We start from the raw sequence: 16,386 nt of genomic DNA on the forward strand, positions 1-16,386 counted from the left end.
AAAACACTTAATCATAATTTGAAAGTTAGAGGGACAGACTTCTCACTCTCATTGTTGACAAGTTCTATTTCCTACACAGCTGTCTCTAACTATGTCCTCCAGCCCAGCCATTTGCTATGCCAATAAGTCTATTACTGAATACTCCCATAGCCTATTTTCCCACAAAGTTCTCTTTTCCCCTTCTCCTTTTCCTATTAGAATTTATCCTTAAGGCTACAATCCACAAAATCCCCATAACATCTTAAACAAGCCTGCAGAGATGTGTGCAAGAAACTAACCAACCAGTGACAGCCGGGTTGAGTTGAAGTCATAGTTTCATAGATGTTAGGGTCAGAAGGAACCTATTAGATCACCAAGTCTGACCCCCTGCTCTGGGCAGGAATGAGTGCTGGGGTCAGATGACCCCAGCCGGGTGTCTGTCCAATCTCCTTTTAAACAACTCCAAGGAAGGGGACAGCACCACCTCCCTTGGAAGCTTATTCCATATTTTGACAACCCTCACTGTAAAGAACTTGATGTCCAGTCTGAATTTGCTCTTTTCCAGTTTGTGGCCATTATTTATAGTTACCCCGACAGGTGCCCTGGTAAGCATTGTATCCCCTATTTCTTGCTGTACCCCCTGATGAGTTCGTAGGCAGCCACAAGATCACCTCTCAGCTTCCTCTTGCAGAGGCTGAAGAGATTCAGGTCTCCTAATCGGTCCACATAGGGTTTTTTCTGTAGGTTTTAACCAGATGAGTGGCCCTCCTCTGAACCCTTTCCAAGGCATCCACATCCCTCCTGAAGTGCAGCACCCAAAACTGGATGCAGTACTCCTGCTGTGGCCTGACCGATGCCACGAAGAGGAGAAGCATCACTTCCCTAGACCTGTTTGTGATGCACCTACTTATGCAAGAAAGGGTGCAGTTAGCTTTACTTATTACCTCATCACACTGGTGACTCATGTTCATTTTGGAGTTGACTATCACTCTGAGATCCCTTTCCACAGTTGTCAGGGACAGCTGTTTGGGTTCATGTAATGTAATTTTTTTATAGTGATGTGGCACAAACAAGTTGTACAATAACAAATCTGTTTCATTACCTCTACTCTCATCCTCGTCTCCAGTTGTTGGCTCCACTCACATTTTGCCTGTCATGTCAAATTAGATGATCATCTCTTTTGTAGACAGTTTTGCCTGTGCATTTGTATAGGACCAAGCATGTAACACTGGAATTGGCCATTTAATAACCTCACTGAGGAATCCCTGTAATTGTGAAGGGAGACTCTAATGAGGGAATATGAACTGGTGGAAAGCAGTCCCAAGCTGCTCTGTCCCCCCAAAGAATCGCCTTCTGTTTGTTTTTAAGATAGACATGATTCATGTCCCTTACAAATATGATGCCCAACATATACATGGATGTATAAGATAAAGGTTGATTGGGAGCATGTGAGAAATTCAGGTTGGTTCCTATCATTTTACATTACTCAAAAGGCAAAAATATATAAAAGCATCATTATTAAGAACCACAAAGTATCTCCTGAAAGTATCAGTTTTGGGGACTGTTGTTCCAGGAATTCAAATAGAACTTTAAGTTATGTCTTCAAACCCTGGTTATCCAGAATTTGAATTTCCCTGAATAGTGATTATGGCCCAAGAGGCTTACTGATTAGCTGGCTTCATAGAAAAACAGAATAGAGCTTTCTATGTTACCCACTTCCCCGAAGAGACGAGACGAGACAGGAATTGTTCAAGCCATTAAGTCCTTGATGGCCCTGCCAGGGGATGGTAAAATAGGATTTAATGGCCACAAGCTAAGATGTTTTCCACCAGAAGCAACATTTCAGTCAGACTCCAGTGTTTTCTTATACCCAGTGTGATGCAACTATATATACATAGTAGTAGATCCAAGAAAAGGGTAAGGGCGATGTGCCTCCTCTTCTCTACCCTCATCTTTGGGCTCTTGCTAGAGCTGTGTGAGAGCAATGAGCTCTGAGTTCACCAACTGATTAGAGCACAATCTGGCCAGAGCCTCCACTTCTTCATGGCTCTGGAGCACAGGGGATGAATCGTAGAATCAGTGGAGTGGAAGAGACTTGGGAGATCATCAAGTCCAGTCCCCTGCCATGGGCAGGGGGGTAATGAGTTGAAACTAGCTCAAAGAGGTGCTTATCCAGCCTCCTCTTGGACATCTCCAAGGATGGCGACTGCACCACCTCTGCCAGGAGTATGTTCCAGATTCTGCTACCCTTACGGAGAAGTTCTTCCTTATGTCCAATCTAAACCTTACCTCTGGTAATTAGTTTGTTACCATTGGTCCTCGTCCTTCTCAGGAGTGTCTTCCTGAAGAATGCTGCTGCTGTTCTCCCTTCACCTCCTTCCCACTCTGCTGAATTCAGCAGCTGTGGAAGGAAGGGGATGTATGGTGGTGGCAGTGCTCACCCTGTGGGATCCAGAATAGGGCAAAAACAGGGGTTCTGGACTATATGGTGAGAACTCACCAAGGCACAGCCAAAGGGAGGTGCAACCATGTTGCCATACCCCTTCTGGATTTGCCCTTGTATACACATCATTTAGTACAATGTCAGACATGCACAGATACTGTGCCATATATCGCATACCTGCAGGTCTGGTACTTTTCCATTAACTATTTGTTTGTCCTACTCTGTCATTCATAACCTGTAACTTTTACTAATTCAAACTATGTAAAGCCTACAATGGAGTGCTTTAGATTAATACTCTTCATTTTAGGATGACTGAATAGGCCTGTACGAAGTATCTTACCCCAGTGTCACTCATCATCAAGGAGCAAGGTTTCTGCAGGCCACAGCAGACCTCTTCAACAAGATCTGAAATATTATCACCTGTACAGTGCAGAAAGATTAGCAGAGATTGCAGGTAGATTCTTATGATTGCTGCCAGAGTGTATGTTTAATCTCTGACTTTTAGTGTCCTGTAAGATTATGAATTTTTGTTCTCAGGCCTGTCTTCTGAAGGTGGTCTGTAGATTACCCTGAGCAAAAAATTGAGACGGCCATACTTGGCACTATAGCTGCCACCAAATTTGCCCATTACTTTGGGGTGTGCTCATTTATTAGGGATAGTTTCTAAGGTCTTGGTGATTCTGTCAATGTGCTGCTTGTGTTACTATACGGAGCTGTATCTCTCCCTTCTGCAAGCCCTCACCCCCAGTGGACCTATCTTGCAGGACTCAATCTCAATGGGACTGGGATCCTCCAGCCACCAAATCAGTCATACACACAAACAGACACAAATTAACGTGACACGCCTGACCTGGCCAGACTGATCAGCATGGACAGGCTGACACCCTCATATGCCAAGAATCAGTTCATAAGAGCAACAATAAAATGCAGTCAGACACAAGCACACAGGTAAACAGAATCCCTCTGAATCCGGCTGGGTGTCCAGCTGACACCCTCATGGGCCAGCATTCAGTTCATAAGGGCACATCTGAGTCAAACTGGGTCAATCAGCCTGTACAAGCTGATCCCCTTATGTGTTTCAAACTCAGCACGTCCCAATCTTTGGCCTCTTGATGAGCAGACCTCACAATATTTTTGGGCTTCACAGGGATCTTTAGCTTAGGTAAAAGAAGCGTTGCTGCAGAGCACGGGAGGAAAGAGAAGCAGAGAAGGAAAAATATACCCAATTCCTACCAGTTTGACTATAAAAGTTATTTATTGCTAAGCATATGAAATATATAATAGTACTAGTAGTAATAGACATGCAAAAGAAAAACAAATACAAACAATGACAATACTACCCTGGTTTCACTAGCTATTTGGGGAAACTTGGCTCAAGCTTAACTAATACAGTTCAGGTTCAGAAGTTTATGCCTAGAGAGAAGAGAGAGAGCGCTGGGATCCAAGATACTCCAAGATACTAGTCCAAGATACTCAGGCTGCAAAGCTGACAGGCACAGTCTGTAGCACAATCCTTGAAGAGAGAGACGATCTGTTCTTCCAGCGTCCCAAGAGTGACAGGGGATGGTGTCAGCACAATAGTTTTCTTTCCTTTTCCTCTCCTCCTTTCCTCCTTCTTCTTGAAGCACACACACTTTTTACAGATTTTTATACCCTCAGTTCAGCTGCTTCGAAGCATCCTTAATTGTGTAAATCATTGTCTTTTCTATTGACAAGGGGTTATCTGGTTTGGAACATCTCAAGAAACTGATTGATAATCAGGAAACACTTAAGATTAGGGAGTAACCAAATACTTGGGAGCCAGCTTGAGATTCCTATGGATGGCAGATATACTGATGGGATATCTCATGGTTTCTTCAGGAACAATAGATAGCTTGCAGCATCAGGATTTTGGATTTTTACTTGTTGTGCACAAGCCTCAGCTTAGCATGACTTTTCCAGATCTTACTATAGTCTTTTAACAGACTTAAGACAATTATTCGGGTGCTCATAACCTTTTGTGGAGAGGACTCCCACCAGTCGTCTCAGGAAAGGTATGACAACACCTGTGATTAGGGCTCCAGCAGGCTGGATGCTGTGATGAACCCTTAACCATTGTTCAAATGTTGCCCATACCCCCTCTGACTCAGTCTCTTGCCTCAGCATTCCCTAACCCGGCAACCGAGTTTTAGTCAATCAAGTTTAAATAGGCCTCCCATAGTGGGACCGGGGAATGTACGGCCCGAGATGCCTATTAAACTTAGAGGGGTGTGTGTGTCTGGGGGGGGGGGGGGGGGGGGGGGGGGGGGGGGGGAGTCCTTAGTAAATCCAGATTAGAACTGGTCTGATAAATGCTGAGCTGGGTGTGTGTGAACATGGGTTGATTAACATTTGAAGCACATATTCCCCATCATGATGTGCTCCCCTGCTTCTCTCGTCCCAGAATTCACTGCAGTCTCTGCTTCAGGCTTTCTGTTCTCCATCTCTCATGTAAATTAATGGTCATCTGGTTCCATCTCTGATGTAAATGAGACCTAGGGCAGTTGGTTCACTCTTGTCATCCTTATCTTGAGGGTCTTAGGTGTGTCTCTCACTGCATCTTAATCAGTTTTGTTTAGGTAGAGGAGGGGAGCGTGAGTCCTTTGTGAGTCAGACAGACTGCATCCTGTGCCAGGGTTGCCCAAGAACACACAGCTGAGATGTAACAAAGCCTGTACACCAACATCCCACCCCACAAAGGTGCAGATGCCTGCCTGAAACAGTTACAAGAACACAAACTACCCTCAGATTTGCAAGCACAATGTATTGCACAAATAATATACTACATCCTCCCTCACAGCCTTACTTTCAACAACTGACACATCCTCCAAACTTCTTCCAAGAATACAGGTATGAGCACAAATATAGCTGCCCAATATACCAGCTTCTTCATGATCCACTTGGAAGAAAAATTTTTAGAAAACCACTAAACTTGTAGTATACTTACATTGCTCATGGTGTTTTCATCATCTGAATTGAACACCTAGACTTGCTTACCGACTTCCATCACACGTTCAACAACTATCACCTTTCTATCAAACTTTCTCTGGACTACTCCTACACTAACATTAACTTTCTAAATGATACAATCCACGGCTGGGATGGTACCGTAAAACTCACTGTATCCGAGAAAACCTCAGACCATCTTACTTATGTCCACAAGACCAGCAATCAACCCAGGCATACCAAGAACCCTCAAGTCTGCAGACAGGCCCTCAGATATCAACACATCTGCTCTTAAGAAGAATTCTTGTGACATCTGCCTCACCAAACTAAAAACTGCCATTGCCAGCAAAGAAATAACAGTTTATACCTTGAAAGAGCCACCCTGACATTACTTTCTGCAATATAAAAAGAAAAATCGAACTGACCACACACCCCTCATTGTCACTTACCATCCTACGCTGGAACTGAAAAGACAGATCATCAAACAGAATCAGGCCTTGAGAGAAATATTCCCAACATTTCTTTTCCTGGCTTTCAACACCCCCCCCCCCCTTCCAACCAACTTAATCATTGGACGCAAAAGCCCCGCTGAATAACAGACACCAAATTAGACACCGCCCTGCCTTAACAGTAAATGCAAAACCTGTCCATGCATCTCCACAACCACTGCAATCAACACCCTCAAGAATGAACCCATCAGAAATCTCAGATCCTATACTTGTCCATCCCAGAATGTGGTATACTTCATCCAGTGCACCAAATGCCCTTATGCAGCCCATGTGGGTAAAATGAGACAAAAACTACCATAATAAACAAACACAGCAAAAAGATACACACAGCAATGGGTAGGAGAATTATTTTCTGACCTCACAATTTTTATGTTGAAGGGTAACCTGCAGACAGCCTTCAGAAGACAGGCCTGGGAACAAACATTCAAATATTACTGGACACTAAAAACCAGAGATTAAGCACACACATTAGCTTTATGGCTCATCATAATCTAGTTGTAATCTCTGAGGTGCTGATGACCCTCTTCCCTCTTGACTGGGCTTTAATCCAATTTACAATATTGCTACCCTCTGCCTCTACCACCACCCCCCCCCAAAAAAAATCCTTGCCTCTGGCATAAAGGAAACCAGTTAAAAATATATAATTGGATTCATCTACATGAGACACTTTACTGTGCAGGTGACTAATTAACTGTGCATTAAATTTCTTAGCATCTCTTAGAGTGCATGAAACTAATTAACTCCTCAACAGGGACCCTGCTGTGGAGTTTTTTCATGTGCAGCAGCGTATGTGTAGTTGCTGCCCCTGCTGGCTGGGGCACAGGGTTCTTCAGTGCAAGGCAAACCAGCAGGCAGCCCCCACGCTGAGGAACATTACACCCCACACACCCACAGAATGGCACATGGAGACTAGGGTACAGCTAGCCCAAGGCTGCCCCCCCATCTTCAAGTGCTGTGGAGTGCATGTGGAGACAGGGGAGCAGCCAGCCTTGAGTTGGTTGCTCCCCCATCTTCAAGTGCTTCCCTGTGACTGGCCAGGGAGCAATGTGCCTCAGCGCGGGGACTATCTGTCAGCTAGCCCCCTCCTGAAGCACCCTGTGCCTCAGCCAGCCCCTTCTCCTTTCCCCCTCTCCCTCCCACAGCATATGGAGCCCAGCTGGAGCAGCTCTGGGCTAGCAGGCTGATTCCCTGGGTCCCCTGGCAGCTCAGACTGCTCAGACCAGGCTCCATACAGTGCAACCAAATAAAATGTGAAGCAATTTGCACTGGAGTTTTTTGCTTCAGGGAGCACATACAAGCAGTGCACCTGGGAGCAAAAACTCCAGAGCTTTTATTCAGCTACATTAATTGGACTTGTAGATGGGCCTACTGTGTTCAAAATCAGATATGTTATGATGTGATAGCTCAGGTAGGCCTTGCCTCCTGGTAGTGTAATTACACAGCGTTTTACTACCCTCCTCTTGAGCAATTTTTTTTTTGTACCAAACCTAACCTACACTTCCCTTGCTGCAACTTGAGACCATTGCTCCTTGTTCTGTCATTTGTCACCACTGAAAACAGTCTAGCTCCATCCTCTTTGGAACCACCCTTCAGGTAGTTGAAGGCTGCTATTAAATCCCTACCCCCTCAAGTCTTCTCTTCTCTAGACTAAAAAAAAGCCCATTTCCTCAGTCTTTCCTCATAATTCATGTCCCCCAGCCCTCTCATCAAACTGAACACAGTACTCCAGATGTGGCCTCACCAGTGCTGAGCAGAGGAGAATAATCACTTCCCTTGACCTACTGGTAACATACCCACCAATGCAGCCCAGTATGCCGTTAGTCTTCTTGGCAACAAAGGCACACTGCTGGCTCATATTCAGCTGATTGTCCACTATAACTCCAAGGTCCTTTTCTGCAGAGCTGCTGCCCAGCCAGTCAGCCCCCAGGCTGTAGTGGTGCATGGGATTGTTGCATCCTAAGTGCAGGACTTTTCACTTGTCCCTATTGAACCTCATGAGATTCCTTTTGGCCCACTTCTCCAATTTGTCTAGGTCACTGTAAATCCTAGCCCTACCCTCCAGCATATCTACTATTCCCCCCAGCTTAGTATCATCTTCAAACTTGCTGAGAGTGTACTCTGTGCCATCTTCCAGGTTGCTGATGAAGACATTGAATATAACCAGCCCCAGGACTGACCCCTGAGGTACTCCACTTGATACCAGCTGCCAGCTACACATTGAGCCATTGATTACTGCTCTCTGAGCCTAATGCTCCAGCCAGTTTTCTATCCACCTTACATTCCATTCATCCAGCACATACTTTCTTAGCTTGCCTGCAAGAACGTTGTGGGAGACCATATCAAAAGTCTTGCTAAAATCAAGGTACACCACATCCACCAGTCTCCCCACATCCACAGAGCCAGTCACTTTATCATATAAGGTAATCAGGTTGGTCAGCCATTACTTGCCCTGGTGAACCCATGCCGACTGTTCCAAAACACTTTTTTCTCCTCCAAGTGCTTAGAAATGGATTCCTTGAGGATCTGCTCGATGATTTTTCCAGGGACTGAGGTGAGGCTGACTGGTCTGTAGTTCTCCGAATCCTCCTTCTTCCCTTTCTTAAATATGGACAGTGGTGACATGTAGGGGGGTGCACCCCCTGTCAGGCCATGCTCCCTGCTTAGGCTCCAATATGCTTAGGTGCCCCCCCTGTGAGCACTGGGCAGAATGAAGCAGTGGATGAAGCAGCTGTGTGACTGCAGTCAGCCACGGGGAACCCCCCCCAGTCAGTGAGATTGGCAATGAGAGGACACCCCACTCCAGTCAGCGAGATTGGCCACGGGGGGACCCCCTGCACCCAGAAGCTGACTGGTCACTGTGGGGGCACATGCTTCCCCTGACTCAGATGGCACCAGTCACCCATGAATATGGACACTAAGTTAGCCCTTTTCCAATCATCCGGGACCTCTCCTGATTGCCATGAGTTTTCAAAGATGATGGCCAATAGCTCTACAAGCACATCAGCCAATTCTCTCAGCACCCTCAGGTGCATCCCATCCAGCCCCATGGACGTGTACATGTCCAGCTTTACTAAGTAGTCCCTAACCTGTTCTTTTACCACTGAGGGCTGCTCATCTCCTCCCCAAACTGTGCTGCCTGGTTCAGTAGTCTGGGAGCTGACCTTGCCTGTGAAGACCAAGGTGTAAAAGGCATTGAGCACTTCAGTTTTTTCTGCATCATCTGTCATGAGGTTGGCTCCCCCATTCAGTAAGGGACGCACACTTTCCCTGATCCTCCTCTTGCTCCTGACATACTTGTAGAAATCCTTCTTGTTACCCTTCACATCCCTTGCTAGCTGCCTCTCCAATTGCACTTTGGCCTTCCAGATTTCATCCCTGTCTGCCTGAGCAATGCTGTTATATTCTTCCCTAGTTATTGTACAAGTTTTCACTTCTTATAAGCTTCCTTTTTGTGATTTAGTTTACTGAAGAGTTCCTAGCTAAGCCAAGCTGGTCTTCTGCTATACTTGCTAGTCTTCCTGTGCATCAGGATGGTTTGTTCCTGCACTCTCAGTAAGCCTTCTTTGAAGTACAGCCAGCTCTCCTGGACTTCTCTCCCCTTCAGTCTGGCTGCCCAGGTATCCTGCTCATGAATTCTCCAAGTGAGTTGAAGTCTGCTTTTCTGAAGTCCAGGGTCCTTACTGCTGCTTTCCATCCTTCCTTTCCTCAGGATCCCAACCTCTCTCATCTTGTGATCACTGCTGATCAAGTTGCCATCCAATGGGACATATTACTGTGCTAGTAAACCTAGATGCTCATTTTTTGCTAGATTAGGGGTTAAATTTATATGAATATCACTGCTGATCAAATTCTGTGACGCATGGGATATATAGACCACATACCTGGCCTGTCAGTTTGAGGCTGGAACATTAGCACTACAGAGGTAAATTGCCATGCTCTACTGTAGAAGGATACAACAGCAGGGAGCTAAGGCTTCTCGTTTCCTGACTGCTCTGTCATGGATCTCAGTGACTGGTGATCATAATAGGATATGCTTTAATTTTGACATATCCACACTTTATTTGGAAGAGCAATTGAACATTGAAGTTTAAGGTGTTCTATTGTTATAGAAGAGAAAAATGTGAGCCAGGGAATAATTACATTTTTCTATTTAAAAGTCAACAAGGAGAAGTGTATGTTTCTACAGTGCTTGATTGGAGGTTCTAGAAACTAGCAAAATATAAAAAAGAAATGAAAAATAATAGAAGTTCCCTCTGACCATTAATTGGCACTCCCCCAAGATTCCCCTGCATAGCAAAAGCACATAACTTCCTTTGCTCCTGAGTATGACTGTAAACTGCATCTGACTGGAGGGCCTGGTGACAATGTGGTGGAGCTACTCATGGTAAGGTAAATCCTATAAAATACCACAGTGCAGTCTCCAGAATAAGGCAAGTATAGGCTCCTCAGAAGGAGCCCCCACTGCCTTGTGGATATTCCTTGGTTACAGAAAGGCTAAGGGACATCTCCATGACAGAAACACACTCTTGTGTACATTTTAAAGGTCTTGGCGTAATGGCCGTAGGATTCTGTAAAAGGCAATTCATCAGGCACCTGACTAGACCTCTTACACGTACCCTGTGATCCATAGGATCAATGGTCGCCTACAATTTCTTTTACAGAGGCACTGGATTTTGCAGAAGAGGTGGAAGAAGTGAGATACAGAAGCAAATTGGAGAGGTGGATTCATTAAGATAAAGAAGATATCTAAAGCTATAACATAATGAAATCAACCGGGGATAAGGTTCGGAGAAAACAAAGGGAAAGGATGTGTTCCATGATGGACAGTAGGAGATAGAAAAAGGTACAACCACCAAGAAAGAAAACAATAAAGGATTCATACAAGAGAGGGGGTCTAGTTAAGTAATCAACCATGAAAGCCTAGTAAAGCAAGTCAATGAGGTGGCTGTTGTCTGTAATCTTAAAAACAGGTACACACAGTAGGCTGTGTAAACAGGTTAGTAAACCTGCTGATTCACAAGCTGGCTTTGTCCTGTGGGAGCTCCTCCACTAGTCCTTTAAATGTATACAGCCCTTGCTCAAACAAACAAATGAACCAGCAAACCAAAACCTGTAGCCCTTGTCCAGGCAGTGGGAGAAGCACTTTTGCTCTAGTCCCTACCTGGTATCAAGCTTATCTGGGTTCTGGTTTGCCTCCTACCCACAGACCACCTCTCCTAACGTGACTCCCTGTTCTTTCCTGTCAGTTTTTAATAACCATCAGGGTACTCCCTGAGTATGTAATTGTCCACACCTAGGCTTCTACAACAGGACTGTCTGATCCCACTCAAAGGGCCAGCCCACCCTGTTACAGATGGAAATAGGATTTGTCCAAGAGTTGTTTACTAGCAATCTTTATCAGTAAAACTTCAGTGGAATGAGGTGGCAAAACGCCAGACTGAAAAGGATCCAAGATTTAGCAGCAAAGAATCCCAAACAGTTGCATTAGGCAGCACAGTAATCATACTTTGAAACCACTGGAAGCAGAGAGATGTCAAATGAAAGGAGTAAAGTTTTTCTAGTGTAAAACAGAGGCAAGTTTGAAAAGAAAAAAAGGCAAAAGGATCAGATGAGAGACAAAGATTGTGAATGAGTCAAAGAGGAGGAATAATGAGGGAGGGAGTCATGAGGTGGGCAAGGAAGAAAAGGCAAAGCAACTAGAAAATTATTCAAACTGTTTCAGCATGTTCCTTTTCAGCCCAGTCATCCTGAGTTAACATGTGGCAATTCCAGTCAACACTGCTTATAGATTTAGTTACAGAAATCAGGCAGGCAACAAAAATATATTTTCTCTACACTCAGAAATAAAATTTCTAAATTATTGCACAATTGATCATATCTACATAAAGTAATAAAAGCTTAATCAATATGATATTTTACACACATCTATGCTACTCCAGCCATTTCCCTTCTTCTGAAAAGAAAGACCTATCTGGGGCCTGGGACTCTAGTGGATATGGCCATTGGTGGCAGGGGGGCAAGCAAGGGCTATGCAAGACAGCCTTAGGTCACCCTGCAACTGTATGGCCCAGCACTGCTTGCATACCTCTTGCCTGGCCCATTGTAACTTGCCCACCTTCACCTTGGCTATGGTGGCCAATGCCTCTGGTACAGTAGCTGCTGCTTCCACCACTGCTGCCAGCCCATGCCCCAGGCTGAATCAAGCCCATGAAGAGACCCGTGATCTGGATTTATCCTGGGGTCTAAGGTGAGTTGGACACCCCTGTCTTATAGGAATGTGTTGAAACAAAGCCACATTTTTAGGAAGCCTGTGTAAGATTTTCTTCCAGGTCTTTGACTCTAATAGTGAGGTGTTTAAAGATTGATCCGGATTTCACTACTGTTTGGATCTGCTTAAAATATTGGTGGTCAGGTATATGAGAGGTGTATTTCTCTAATAGTACCCACATCTATATGCATTCCTCAGAACACGGGAGAAAGTTCTCTCTTTGGCCTACAGCTCAGGTTCCTGTCTTGAAAATTCTCCAAACTTCTCCAGGGATTTTTGCCAGCTTCTCTCCATATTTTAGCCTTCTAGCAACTCCATTCTCATGAAATACCACACTCCCATGGTCGCAGAAGCTATCAGCTAGAATTTTTTTATCTTTTTAAGTTCCTTTCAGTCTAACCAGTCATACCAGTAATGCATTAACCATCCCATGGTGCATCTAGTAGCAAACAGCAATCAGCTGTCTGGCTTGGCTCCCATTTTTGCTAAATACTGTTTTCTGAATTCCCAAGTCTGTTAAAGTGTATCTGCAGTTGCTAGCAGTGTGCCGCAGCTCATTATAATGTAACCAGAAGAAACAAGCCACTGAGAAGGGCTTCCACTAGCACAAGAAATCAGCAAAAAGCTATCTACTGAAGCCTAACATCTTTTGCTTTGCCTCTTTTTCATCTGCATCAAATCCAAAGTAACTAGGTACAGCAAGGATGTTTTTCACTAGTCTTCCATCTCTACCCCTTAGCAGAGCCTGAGAAATCTGTCCTGTGGGAACTGTAGTGTTGTACTTTTCATCTCACTGAAGGCTGAAGTAACTGAAAAATGAAATATAAGATGCAAGGGCCATGCATATAGAAGGCACAGCTAGTAAACATCATTCTGTTCAAGTGCAGAATTTTGGTTTTTTGCTTTATTATGATGTCAACACCAGTCCTCAGTATATTGCTACTGAAATTGGAAAATTACATTCAGAAGGTCAACAGTGAAGTCTCTGCTACCTTAAGACATTTAGCCAGTATGACATGGGGTGCCAACTTCCAAGTACTCAGACTACATGCCGCAGCAGAATATTGTGTTCCTGTATGGTTCAGAAGTTGTCACACTAAAAAGCTTGACACTGTACTTAACAGTACACCGAGACTCATAATAGGCTAAACAACTTACACATACACAGATGTACTCCCTGTACTCTCAGGCATTAGACCAGGTGATATAAAAAACAGACCCTAACATTATTACTGGCAATAGAGACAAGGGATGACAAAAATCACTTCCTCTATCACTGTTATCTGAAGACCTGAACAGATGGAGGCTTAAGGGGTTTAAAAATTGTAAACTTGTTGTACATGGAGCCCACAAGTTCCTGGCAGAGAGTGGGGATACCAAACTAAATATGTGGGCAGCAATGGAGTGGGCCAACTGCTGGGAAAGGTCAGACCTATTCCTACAGCATTTTATACCAACACCAAATGCATGGGCAACTGGTGCCTCCCGAGTCAGGGGGGCACGTGAGGGGGGGGACGATCACACAGAATGGGGGCATTCCCCTGCAGCCAATCTCGCTGACCAAGGTTGCTAGGAGCATGGGGAACAAGCAGGATGAACTAGCGCTCCTGCTTGCACTAAACACCTATGACTTAGTGGGGCTAACAGAGACCTGGTGGGATTCATAGATTTCATAGACATTAGGGTTGGAAGGGACCTCGGAAGATCATCGAGTCCAGCCCCCCGCCCAAAGGGCAGGACGTCAGCTGGGGTCATAGGATCCCAGCAAGACAAGCATCCAGTTTCATCTTGAAGGTGTTCAATGAAGGCGCTTGAACAACCTCCGGCGGCAGGCTGTTCCAGACCTTGGGGGCTCGGACAGTAAAGAAATTCTTCCTTATGTCCAGCCTGAAACGATCTTGTAGTAGTTTGTGACCATTCGTCCTCGTCATCCCTTGGGGCGCTCTGGGGAACAAACGTTCCCCTAGATGCTGGTGATCACCCCTGATAAACTTGTAGGTGGCCATCAGATCACCCCTGAGCCTGCGCTTTTCCAGGCTAAAGAGCCCCAGGGCTCTCAGCCTGTCATCGTAGGGTCTGCTTCCCTGACCCCTGATCATGCACGTGGCTCTTCTCTGGACTCTCTCAAGCTTCTCCACATCCTTTTTGAATTGTGGAGCCCAAAACTGGACGCAGTACTCCAGCTGCGGCCTCACTAAGGCCGAGTACAGGGGGAGAATGACGTCCCGGGATTTGCTTGAGAAGCACCTATGGATGCAAGCCAGTGTTTTGGTCGCTTTACTAGCCGCAGCATCGCATTGCAGGCTCATGTTCATCTTGTGGTCAATGATGACCCCCAAGTCTCTTTCTTCCATAGTGCTAACCAACATAGCACTGCCGAGCCTATAAGGATGCTGCGGGTTTTTTTTCCCCAAGGTGGAGAACCTTGCATTTATCGGCGTTGAACACCATCAGATTCTCATCCGCCCACTTGCTGAGCCTGTCCAGGTCAGCCTGGATCACCCGCCTGTCTTCTGGCGTGGTTGCTTTGCCCCAAAGTTTGGTGTCATCGGCGAACTTGGCCAGTCCGCTTTTGACTCCAGTGTCCACATCGTTAATGAAGATGTTGAACAGTATGGGTCCAAGGACAGAGCCCTGGGGGACCCCACTGGTCACAGGACACCACGATGAGTGACTTCCATCAATTACTACCCTCTGGGTCCGACCCCGGAGCCAATTTTCCAGCCAGTGGATCGTGGGGGACCCAAGGCGACAATTGGCCAGTTTCTCCAAGAGACGATCATGGGACACCAGATCGAAGGCTTTTTTGAAGTCAAGATATATGACATCAATCTCATCTCCCTTGTCCAGGTGATAGGTCACCTGGTCGTAGAAGGAAATGAGATTGGTCAAGCAAGACCTACCCGCAACAAACCCGTGCTGGCTATCCCTTAAGATGTTGGCGTCGGCCAGTCCATTAAGGATGGCCTCCTTAATAAACTTTTCTAAGATCTTCCCCGGGATAGAAGTCAGGCTGATGGGCCTATAGTTAGCCGGATCCACTTTCCTCCCTTTCTTGAAGATAGGCACCACGTTGGGCTTCTTCCAGTCTTCGGGCACTACACCAGAGCGCCAAGAGTTTTCAAAGATCCGCGCTAGAGGCTGGGCTATGATGCTTGCCAGCTCCTTGAGTACCCTGGGGTGAAGATTGTCAGGGCCGGCTGACTTGAAGGTATCCAGCTTCTCAAGATGTTCCTTCACAAAGTCAGCATTAATTGAGGGCAAGGGATCACCCTCACCCGGACTTCCCGGCCCTGTAGCAGGCACAGGCGTCCCATGGGGCTGATGAAAGACCGACGCAAAGTACCTATTTATTAGGTTGGCTTTTTCCTGGGCGTCAGTTGTCAGTTGCCCCATCTGGTTCAGCAGGGGTCCAACGTTGCCCCTGCTTTTCCTCCGGCTCCCCACATATCTGAAAAAGGACTTTTTATTGTCCTTGACGCTCAAAGCTAGCTGGAGTTCAGTTGCAGCCTTGGCTTTCCTGATCTGCTCCCTACAGGACCGGACCAGTGCAGAATAATCCTCCTTGGAGGTGACTCCCATCCTCCATCCTTTGTAGGCCTTTCTTTTTAGCCTCAGGAGGTCTGCTAGGTCCCTGGAGAGCCAGGGGGGCTGCTGTGCCCTCTTGCTGCCTTTCCTCCGAGATGGAATAGACTTAGTTTGTGCATTGAGGATCGCTCCCTCGAGGAGCAACCACTCATTGATGAACCAACCATTCATCCCATGACTGGGCGGTACATATTGAGGGCTATAGATTGTATAGAAAGGACAGGTTGGGGAAGAAAGGGGGGGGGTTGCACTTTATGTCAGTAAGCAATACACATCAACCCTCATCAAGACAGAATCCGAGGTTGAGGAAGTAGAAGGATTGTGGGTTAGGCTACATGGGGGACAAAGAGAAAGGGATTTGGTGGTAGGGGTCTGTTACAGACCCCCACACCAAGGGGAAGAAATAGATGCGGGGCTCCTGAGGCAACTCTCGGAGACCATAAAAGCTAAAGAGGCGGTAGTCATGAGGGACCTAAACTACCCGGACATCTGCTGGGAGACGCAGACAGCAAGGTCCCATCGCTCACGCAGGTTTCTAACTTGTGTACAGGACCTCCACCTGACACAGGAGGTGCATGGTCCCACTAGGGGGAATGCCATACTGGATCTGGTATTGGCAACGGGACATGACATGA

General features: G+C 46.0%; 1 protein-coding gene across 2 annotated transcripts in view; it reads left to right on the top strand.

Annotated features, from left to right (window-relative positions):
- KCNQ5 (potassium voltage-gated channel subfamily Q member 5) overlaps window positions 1-16,386 on the top strand; it is a 635,336-nt gene that overhangs the window by 461,604 nt on the left and 157,346 nt on the right. The gene's annotated exons all lie outside the window — the stretch shown is intronic.

The sequence above is a fragment of the Alligator mississippiensis genome, chromosome 1 (assembly GCF_030867095.1).
Source record: "Alligator mississippiensis isolate rAllMis1 chromosome 1, rAllMis1, whole genome shotgun sequence".
NCBI classification, from domain to species: domain Eukaryota; kingdom Metazoa; phylum Chordata; order Crocodylia; family Alligatoridae; genus Alligator; species Alligator mississippiensis.